Below are 8,916 nucleotides of genomic sequence, written 5' to 3' on the forward strand. Positions count from 1 at the left end.
CGAGGGGCTCCCTGCACGTTAAGCGATGGGGTGAAGGAGCCGCAGGTGAGTGCGCAGGACGAGACACAGGTAACGGCCCCGTCTCTGCCCCATGGGGATGCAGACGATTTTCTTCAGTCAAGCCAAGCCAGAGCCTTTCAGAGATACGTGTTTTATCATTCCCTCCGGTATTTCAGCCCCAGTATCAGGTAGAGCCCCCGGGTCACACTGCCAGATCCTCCTACAGCAGTCGCGGGCTGCCCAGGGCGACGACAGAAAGCCTCCGGGCTGCCCCGCCTCGCGAGGAGGGTGACGCAAGGGCGCGCAGGCAGCAGAGCCCGGCCGCGGGCAGAAGGAGCCCGTGGCATCTCCCTGGCCGCGGGGGAGCCCTCCCTCCCCTCCGCGGCCTCCCCGCGCTGCGAGCCGTCGCCCTCGTCCGTCTGTTCGCACAGGCCCGCGGCGCCGCCGAGGCCGTCCCGCCCCCGGCTGTCGCACGCTCAGCCCCGGCACGGCCCGGGCGGCCCCGGGACGCGACCTCCCGCCGCGCGGCCCCCACCCCCCCCCCCCACCCCCGGCCCCGCCGCGCCGCGCGCCCAGCCCAGCGCCGGCCCTTCCCGCCCGAGCCCTCTGCTCCCCGCCCGCTGGGCCCTGAGCGCGCCCCTGGGTAACGCGGACCCGCGCGGCCAGCCATGCTGCGAGCTCACGGAGGGGCAGTAAAGCCAGTTTTTAATTTTAAAACGTTATTTCTATAGATTTATTTAAATACACGTATATATGCGTTTTGCACATTTAATCTTTAATGGCTTGAATTTTTAAAATTCCTCGGCCCGAGCGGCCGTCCGCCCCGCCGTCCGCCCCGCCGCAGGAGGCGTCCCCCCGGGCCCTCGGCCTCGCTGCCCGCGCCCCCGCCACGTGGGGCGGCCGCGGCCGTGCTGCCCCCTGCCGGCCGGAGCCCGGAGCCCGGAGGCCGCCGCGCGCACCTGGCCGCCCGCGGCCGCTCTAGGAACGCGGGCCTCTCGGTGGTGGCGCGGGCGGCTGCCTCGCGCCCACCAGGGGGCCGTCCCCAGAAGCCGGGGGTCTTTCGCTCCGGGGCCGCCGCCTGCACCGCCTGGGGCCACCCTTTCCGCGTCCTGGCTCCTGGCGCGGCCCGCCGGCGCGGCCCCGTCCCCCGAGCTTCGCGGGGCCCGTTCTTTGTGCAGATCCGGGCGCGAACACAAAGGCGAGGCCTCGGGGTTGGCCGCGCGCTGGCGAGGGGGGAGGGGGGGCGCAGAGACCGCCCCGGAGTCCCGCAGCCGCGGGAGGGGAGAGCGGGAAGGGGGTCGCGGGGCGCCGCGGGCCGCACTTCCTTCGGCCGCTGCCCGCGGGCTAGGCTCGCGGGAGCTGGAGGCGGACGTCTCGGCCCCCCGCGGAGGTGGAGCGGGACGGGCGCCCTGACGACGGGCTGGACTTGCTTGCGCTTGCACACAAGTGCCGTGCTGGTCTCGCTGTCGCCGAGAGGTGGCCTTGCCCTGTCAAAGGGTGTGGACTCCCCCCCCCCACCCCAGGCTTCTGATGCACACTGCCCGGCCTTTCCCCAGAGCGCCCACCAGCTGCTGCTCGTCTGCGGCCGCAGGTCCGGTCCCCGCGGGCTGGGAGCGGGGGAAGGCGGCTTCTGCGGGGGAGGGCAGCGGGGTGCACAGTCGAAGGGCGTTCGAGGAACAGCGTGTGGGGTTCCGTGTGACCCGGCAAGGGTTTGGAGCCGGGGCTGGGCCCTTGTGGGGCCCGACTCTCGGCTCTCCGTGGATCTGAATGCTTGGAGGCACGGAGCACCTGGACGGATCCTGTGAAAATGCGGATTTGACCGTGATCTTTAGCTTGTCACCCTCAGCGGGGTTCCCCATTGCTCTGTGGGCAAAATCCGGAGTCCCAAGGGCGCCCACCAGGCCCTACCTAGGTCTGCAGCCCTATCGTGGGCTGTGGATCAGTTTCCCAGAGTTGCCATAACAAAGGACCACAGACTGGGTGGCTTTCCGCCACAGAAGCTGAGGGGGAATCTGTTCCTCGCTTCTAGCTCCTGGCGGTTGCCAGCAATCCTGGTGTCCCTTGCCTTATGAAGGCTTAGGTCCAGCACCTGCCTCTGTGATCACATGGCACCTTCCTCGCATGTGTGCATCTCTATCTGGGTGTCTTTCCTTTTATAAGGACAACAGCCGGATTAGATTAATCTAATCCGGTATGACCCCATCTTAATTTAACTAATTATATCTCCAGTGACCATATTTCCAAATAATGCCACATTCTGAGGTTCCTAGAAGCACATGAATTTGGGGGGACCCCATTCGACCCCCAAGGGGCTGTCTCCCCTGACTCGGGCATCCTGCCCTTCTCTCTGCTCTTCGGCTCGGCCTTCCACGCGAACTGCACGGCCCTCCTGGACCACTCGTCTCCACCAGCTTCCCTTTGTCCCTCCAGGTGTGGTGGAGATGACACGGCCTCAGAGAAGCCCTGCGGAGCCCCACAGTCTAGGGTCACCCTGCCCCATGCCCGGGGTGATGGCAGTTATCACAGCCACCGCTGAAGGAGGACCTGAGTGACAGTGTGTCTCCTGAGGGACAGGTGTACCTCCTCCACTAGAAAGTTCCCTCCACGTGGACGGGAGCCAGGTAGGCCGGATGAACAATAACAAACCTAAATTCATGGCCGAGGGGACTTACAGACCAATGCGGCAGGCCCTGAGTTGAGTCCACTGCAGAGAGCCCATGAGGAAGGTCTCAGAGGCGGTGGGCTGGGGACACAGGCGGGACAATCTGCATTCAGCCTGGGCTCCGCCCTTCCCTCCGTGGCACACGAGATAAAACCCACCGGCTGACCCTGCCCCACCTCGCTGCCCTCCACGTGAACCCCTGTCCCGCTCCGTCCCTTTGCTGTGGCCACACTGGCGCAGGTCACACTCCTCCGTCCTGCCAGGCTCGTCCCTGTCCGAGCCCCAGCAGATCCGTGCCCACAGCCAGGAGGGCTCTGCGTCCGCATCTGACGCCCCGGCTTATCATCCAGACTTGCGCGCGAATTGTCACTTCCCTGAGTACCGCCTTTCGCCCCCGTCACCCTCCGTCCCATCACCCTGCTCCGTGTTCCTATCGTGCCTTCCTTCTCTGCAATGACCTGCTTCCTTTGTGTTCCTGTCTGTCGCCCCACACCCCTCAGAACACAGGTTCCTCAAGGGCAGTGTTCACTGCTGAGCCCTCGCTTGGTGCTAGGCCAGAACCTGGGCCGGAGTGGGTTTTGTCACATGACTGCAAGTTATTTAAAACCCTCTAGTTTCTGTTTCTTCATCTATAAAATGGGCGTCCTCTTAGCTACTTCCCAGGACATAATGATTGCACCGCCTCCAAGGGTCCTTGGAAGGATTAAATGGGAAGAGGCATGAGTAGGGCCTCCAACGTGCTAAACACTCAACATTTCCGAGCCACCATCAATGTCTCAGGTTGACACCCATCCTCACCCGGAGGGGACCAAGATGGCGGCTGGGGTGGTAGGACTTACCCCCGGGGGTTCCACCCTCCTGTTCCTCCCGGTACCCGCCCCCCACCGCCCACAGATGGAGTGTGGTATCATGGAAACAGCCACGCACCTGGACCCGGGAGGTCTTGAAACTGAGTCTCTTGGAGACTTCCGGAGCCCGTGTCCTCATCTTCAGCGTGGAAGAAGCTATTCCTACAAAAGCTTAAATGAGTAATCTGTAAATTATAATGTGTATTTCCCAAATTAGTATTCCATTGATTCTTTTGGTCTTAAAGCAATGACTTATTATGTCAACAGGAAATGGTATTTCTTGCAATTAGTAGAAGGGAATAGTGTTTTGTTTTGTTTTTAGAGAGAGAAAGAGAGCACATGCGAGTGGAGGCAGGGCAGGGTTGGGGCCCCGAGGGAGAGAGAGAATCCTAAGCCAGCTCCTCGCCCAGCACAGAGCCTGACATGGGGCTCCATCCCAGGACCCTGAGATCATGACCTGAGCCAAAATCAGGAGCTGGACACTTAACCCATTGAGTGACCAGGTGCCCCTAGAAGGGAATATTCCTAAATTTGTAATATTTATTGGTTTTTCTGATTCTGAAAATAATACATTTTATTGTAGAAAATTTTTTTCTATTTTGATAAACGTAAAATATTATAATGTTTTAATTTGGATTTCTTAGGTGCCTCGTTAGCGCAGTAGGTAGCGCATCAGGCTCATAACTTGGATGTCTTTGGTTTTACTAAGATTTATTCTGATTTACTGAGATTGAACACATCCTTGATGGCCTTTGTCATGATATGTGGGCTCTTAGTCGTGAAAGATATTAGTCTGTAATATTTTGTCTATCATAAATGATGAGGATATTTTCCAAGTTGCTATTAACCGTTTTGATTTTGTCCACCTACCTTAAACTTTTAATGCTTATTAGCTAAATCTATTGCTATTTTCTGTTGGGATTTCTTCTACTGGAATGCTTTCTTTGCTGTTCCTAAATCAGTTAGATATTCATTTTTTTTTTTTTAAAGATTTCACTTATTTATCTGACAGACAGAGATCACAAGTAGGCAGAGAGGCAGGTAGAGAGAGAGAGAGGGAAACAGGCTCCCTGCCGAGCAGAGAGCCTGATGCGGGGCTCGATCCCAGGACCCTGAGATCATGACCTGAGCCGAAGGCAGAGGCTTCAACCCACTGAGCCACCCAGGCGCCCCTAGATATTCATTTTTACTTTTATTTATACATCATGCTTTAATCCACTTGGACTTTATTTTGGTACACAAAGAGAAGCTTAGGTGCTACTTTATTTTTTTTTAAGATTTTATTTATTTATTTGACAGAGACACAGACAGAGAGAGAACACAAACAGGGAGAAAGAGAGAAGCAGGCTCCCCACTGAGCAGGGAGCCAGATATGGGGCTCGATCTCATGACCCTGGGATGGTGAGCTGAGCTGAAGGCAGATGCTTAACAATTAAGCCACCCAGGTGCCCCTAGTTGCTACTTTATTAATTTTTCCCAACTGACCAACTGAATTCTCCCAGCGTCATTTACATAACCGGCCTTTCCTTTCCGTGTGCATTTTGGACCGCTGTGGCCATCAGGCTACAATCCGGGGGTGAGGCGTGTAGACAAGCGAGACTGCTTGGATTTGCAACCCCACTTGCTAATCACTGCACGTCGGATTACTTAGGTAAGATCCAGGGACCTCAGTTTCCTCATCTGTAAAATGGGGGTAACAGTCACAGCCTCTATGGTCCGGGATTGTCGCGAACATAATGATGGCGAGATCAACCTTTGTGATTCTTTTCTTATGCTGTGACTCTGCCATGGCGGTTCCCAGGTCTGGGACTCCTGTGTGCCGCCTGGCCTTAAGCTGTTTCCAGTCGCCTGCTCTAGTAGACGGCCTCTTATTTGCCAGGACAAGCCCTCCAGCGCTGTGCGTGTTCTTTTCACAGTTCTGGCAACTTGGCTCCCCTATTCTGTTTTATTTACTGGGCCTGGTCTCCCATTCACAGCGCAGGCCAGGAGTTAGTTTGGCGAAGACGGTACTAGATTTAGGAATGGGCCCATGAGGTCTCGGCGGCTTGGAGAGGGGAGCAGTGCGGAGCAGAGGGCCCTGAGTGACACCAGGGAACAGGGGGAAGAGGCACAGAAGGAGGGCAGAGGGGAGAAAGGACTGCAGGGGGGCAGACGAGAGAAGATGTTAGACAGGGAAAAAACCAGGTGGCCGGTGCTCTCAACCCCCGCGCTGCGGATGGAGAGGGCCGCTGGAGGCCTGGGATTCTGAGTCTAGATAAGGAGAAGGTCCCCGATTTTCTGCTGCCTCCAGCTGTGGGCGCCTCACCCATTCATCCTCCTGACCCGGGAAAGAGAGCGAGCTGGCTGGCGTTCAGAGCAGAAAGGCCAGTTCGGGAGGAAGCTGGAGGCCGCGGAGGCCGGGGAGGCCATGGAGGCCACGGAGGGTGGCAGGACCGGTTGCAGCTGGGTGGGGTAGAAGAGTGTGCATGAGACAGGACACAAACACCTGGGGGTATAGCTCAGGGGTAGAGCATTTGACTGCAGATCAAGAGGTCCCCGGTTCAAATCCGGGTGCCCCCTGTTTTATCCCACTTCCCCGCAGCAGCTCTGGAGTCACCGGTGAGGTCAGCCTTGCCAGCCCAGAAAGAGGGGGGGAGGGAGTGGGTGAAGAGTGTTAAAAGGTACAAATTTCCAGTTAATTACAGTTAGTCCTGGGAGGTGGGGTACAGTGTGCTGGCGACAGCTAACAATACTGGGTTGTGCTTTGGAAGTTGCTAAGAAAGTAGAGTTTTTATAAAGATTTTATTTATTTAGAGAGAAAGCAGGGAAGAGGTAGAGGGGAGAGGGAATCCCAAGCGGACTCTGCCCTGGAGCTCTCACCATCCAAGATACGACCTGAGCCCAGTGCGCCCCCAACTCAGCGCCCCGGGGGCCTCTATCAGAGCCTCTTCAAAGTTCTCATCGCCAGGGGACAAAGGTCTAACTCTATGAGGTGACGGATGTTCACTAGACTTCTTGTGGTGCTCATTTCACAGTATACACAGATTCCGAGGTATTAGATCATGACGTTAAACTAATACAATGTTAAATGTCAGTTATATCTCAGCAAAGGTGGGACATTTAAAAAAAAAGATTTTATTTATTTATTTGACAGAGGGGAGAGAGAGCGCATGCGCACATGAGCAGGGGCAGAGGGAGAGGCACAAGCGGGCTCCCCACTGACCAAGGAGCCCGAAGTGGGAGTTGATCCCAGGACTCGGGGATCATGACCTGAGCCGAAGGCAGCCGCTCAACTTACGGAGTCACCCAGGTGCCCCAAAGGTGGGACACTTTTAAAAATATAAAGTAAAAAGAAACCGGTGAAACTGATTTCTGTATTTTGATGAAATAGATCTGAGACATTATCATTTCAACATGTAATCAGTGTTAACATTTATAAATGAGATATATCATTTGTTTTGTGGGATTTTTGGACTCTTTGAAATCTGGTATGCACCTTCCTCCTAAAGCCCCTGTCCCTCTGGACCAGCGACCTGTAGATGGTGCGCACTCCTGAGTGGGGGGGGCCTCACTGGTTTCTGGCAGTTTGCAGGGGTTAGGTGGGTGTGGGTGTGCTGGTCGGGGTGGGGGGGCCCTTACTCCCTGCAGTGTGCTGGGCTGGTCCCCCAGTTACAGAAAAGAGACTGCAGGTGGCTCTTGGGAAGGCGTAGGAAACCCATGGATTTCTAGGTCCCTGGAGAGCCACCTTCAATTTGCTCCGCAGAACATAGGATATTTCATGAGAATGCTCTGATACAGGTGCTGAGGTGACTGCTAAGCTCGGAGCCAAATTTGCTACTTAAAGAGAACTCTTAGTGCTGCCTTTTTTGGTACTGCAACGTATAATAAGCATTTTGGCCACAAGATTTTCATCGGCATTGTCTTTTTGCTTCCACTCAAAGGACATTTCTTCCATGCAATATTTATAAGACAAATATTTCCCCCAAAAAAGTCCTATAAGACAAAGCTCTTCAAATGAGTATGACGTGTGAGGAAAGTGGTGGCTAAGTCTCATTCTGTCACTTACTCTGTAACCTGGGACGAGCTGCTTTAATCCCGGGTGTCGCTGTCATGCTCGATGAAGATGGTGACAGTGATGGGCCACCGAAATGCTTTTCAAGTCATGTAGAAATACACACACACACACATAGATGTCTAAGACCAGTTTCTCTGGCACGTTAGAAGTGTTCAGTAAACATTAAGTCTAGTTCTCCCAGGTGTCTTGGGTGTAGCTACCAAAGCAGGTCTGCCCGCTCAGGCAGGGAGCGTGGCTCAGGGGCAGAACACTGGTCTGCAGACCATAAAGTTCCTGGTTCGCGTCCAGAAGAACCCTGTGATTACTGCAAAGCTCTCTCCAGTCTGCTGCCGTCTCGCTCACAGCCCGGCATGCAGGGACTCTGAGCCTCTTGATGCTGGGGGTTGCCTTTCTCGAAGAACTAGGGCTGAGTTCTCCTCTTATAGAGAGAAAGGTTTTGCAGGCAAGTAATGTCATTATTTATATTAAATTATGTGAAAAAGCAAGTGCAGTACAGTGTGTACGCTCTGCTCTGCTGCTATTTGTGTTTATTAATAAAGTCGGAGAGAACCTAGTGGTAATTCCTCCCATGCGGGGACTGTGGAAGGTCGTAAAAGAAGCTGTTAATCTGGCTTTCCTCCAAGTGCAAGAAGAGGGAGGCTTATACTGTGGAAAGAGCCAAGATGCCCTTCAACAGACAAATAGGTAAAGAAGATGTGGTCCACATATGCAATGGAGTATGACGCCTCCATCAGAAAGGATGAACACCCGAGTTTTGTAGCAACATGGACGGGACTGGAGGAGATGATGCTGAGTGAAATAAGTCAAGCAGAGAGTGGGTCAATTATCATATGGTTTCACTTACTTGTGGAGCATAAGGAATAACACGGAGGACATGGGGAGATGGAGAGGAGAAGGGAGTTGGGGGAAATTGGAGGGGGAGACCAACCATGAGAGACTGTGGACTCTGAGAAACAATCTGAGGGTTTTGGAGGGGAGGGGGTTGGGACAGGGGTTGGGCGAGCCTGGTAGTGGCTATTGTGGAGGGCATGGATTGCACGGAGCATTGAGTGTGGTGCATAAACAATGAATCTTGGAACTCTGAAAAGATAAAATTAAATTAAAAAAATAATTAAAAAAAAAAAGAAGTGGAGCCTGAAGATGGGATTTGAGTTGCTACAAACTCATGATAAAACTTCCGTGGATGAGGCGTTGTTTCTCATGGATGAGCAAAGAAAGGTTTCTTGAGATGGGATCTACTCCTGGTGGAGACACTGTGAAGGCTGTTGAGATGACAACAGGGGATTGAGAAGAGCACGTAAACATAGCTGATGACTCAGGGGAAGGGTTTGAGAGGATTGACTCTAATTGTG

General features: G+C 54.5%; 1 non-coding gene across 1 annotated transcript; it reads left to right on the forward strand.

Moving 5' to 3' along the window:
* The first annotated feature begins 5,997 nt into the window (after positions 1 to 5,997).
* On the forward strand, positions 5,998 to 6,069 carry TRNAC-GCA. The gene has a single exon. It is a non-coding gene; the product is annotated as a tRNA-Cys (tRNA).
* Positions 6,070 to 8,916: the final 2,847 nt, after the last annotated feature.

This window comes from Meles meles, chromosome 10 (genome assembly GCF_922984935.1).
Source record: "Meles meles chromosome 10, mMelMel3.1 paternal haplotype, whole genome shotgun sequence".
In the NCBI taxonomy this organism is placed as follows: Eukaryota; Metazoa; Chordata; class Mammalia; order Carnivora; family Mustelidae; genus Meles; species Meles meles.